At 39.5% G+C, this 1859-nt stretch overlaps 1 non-coding gene across 1 annotated transcript; it reads right to left on the bottom strand.

The window, feature by feature from the left end:
• Window positions 1–302: 302 nt before the first annotated feature.
• On the bottom strand, window positions 303–409 carry LOC131182650 (small nucleolar RNA R71). Its single transcript, XR_009150912.1, has one exon. It is a non-coding gene; the product is annotated as a small nucleolar RNA R71 (small nucleolar RNA).
• Between the last annotated feature and the right edge of the window lie 1450 nt (window positions 410–1859).

Here is a 1859-nt window from a genome sequence, read left to right as displayed (position 1 = left end):
TATTATTGGAGCTAATCAATTTGAATTAAAAACTGGTCTTATTCAAATGGTTCAGAATTCACAATTTGGAGGTAGCCCACTTGAAAATCCTCATTCTCATTTGAAGAAATTTTTGATGATATGTGGCACACAAAGACAACCTGGAGTTTCTGATGAAGTTATTCGGCTCACCTTATTTCCATTCTCTCTTCGGGATTCAAAGATTGGAGTGGTATGACTCACTGCCACAAGCTATTATAGCTACTTGGGAGCAGCTATCTCAAGCTTTTCTATCTCAATTTTTCCCACCTGGGAAAACTACTCATTTGAGGAATTTGATGGTAGCTTTTAAACCAAGAGATGATGAAACTTTGTATGAATCTTGGATGAGATTTAAGGAGCTTGAAAGGCAATGTCCTCATCATGAAATACCCAAATGGATGATTGTTCAGAATTTCTACACCAGAGTTACTCCAGCCATAAGAAACACAATTGATTCACAAGCAGGAGGAGATTTCATGAGAATGACAAGTGAAGAATGCTATGATCTATTAGAGAAGATTGCTCATAATACCCATTTATGAGGAAATCCTAGAGCACTTGAGCCAAAGAAAGCTGGGATCTATGAACTAGACTCAGTTAGCTACATGAATGCAAGATTTGACCAGTTAACTCAGCTTCTTAGTGATTTTTGCACAAAGGCAACAACCTCAACTCCTGCAACTATGCAACAAGTTGCCTTCACAGATGGAACTCAAAGTTGTGGAGTTGATTATTCTTCTTATGGTGATGATTATTTGCAAGAACAAGCTGCTTATGCAGGAGGTTATCAACAAAAACCTATGGGAAATGCTTATTCTAATATGAACAACTCAACATGGAGACCACAAGCAACTTTTGCTCAACAAGGCCAAAGCTCAAATCATGCTCATAACCAGCAGTTTATGCAGCAAAATAGGCCTCAATTTCAGCCTCAATTTAAGCCCACAAGGCAGCCACCACCTGGATATCAAGCAAGAGCACAACAATCCCTTCCATCCCATGAACCGAAGCCATCTTTGGAGAACATGATGGAGAAATTTTTTGCTGAACAAAGCAAGATGAATAGCAAATTGGAGGAAGAAATGCAACACATGAGACAAACCATGGATCAATTACAAGTCCACAACCGCATGTTGGAGACTCAATTGGCGCAACAAGCAAGCTCATCAGGAAGCAATTCCTATGGGAAACTACCTAGCCAACCACAAAACCCTCATGAACAATGTAAGTTGGTGACCTTGAGAAGTGGTAAGAAAGTTGGTCAAGAGAGTGAAAACAAGAGAGAAGAAAAAGAGAGCACAAAAGAAGAAAATTCAGTTGAGAGCAAGAAAAATGAAAAAGAAGAAGAAAGCAAAAGTGAGCAAGATGAGGGAGAGAAACCATACATCCCACCTGAACCTTACAAACCCACCCTTCCCTACCCTCAAAGATTCATCAAGCATAAGCTAGACAAACAATTTGGCAAGTTCCTTGAAGTGCTAAAGAAATTGTATATCAATGTGCCATTCACTGAGGCACTATCCCAAATGCCAAGTTATGCCAAGTTTTTGAAGGAGATTCTTTCCAACAAGAGAAGGCTAGAAGATTATGACACCATCAACTTGGGAGAGCAATGCAGCGCTATAATTCAGAAGAAGTTACCTCCCAAACTCAAAGATCCGGGTGTGTTTTCCATTCCTTGTCATATTGGTGATAATTGTGTGGCAAATGCTTTATGTGACCTTGGAGCTAGCGTCAGCCTAATGCCTCTTTCAATATATGAGAAGTTGAATATGGGAGAATTGAAGCCCACAAACATGTATCTTTCATTAGCTGACCGTTCAATTAAGTATCCGGAA

Source organism: Hevea brasiliensis, chromosome 8 (assembly GCF_030052815.1).
Source record: "Hevea brasiliensis isolate MT/VB/25A 57/8 chromosome 8, ASM3005281v1, whole genome shotgun sequence".
NCBI lineage: Eukaryota > Viridiplantae > Streptophyta > Magnoliopsida > Malpighiales > Euphorbiaceae > Hevea > Hevea brasiliensis.
Note: the sequence above shows the minus strand (reverse complement) of the source record. Positions and strands in the feature narration are given on the sequence as shown.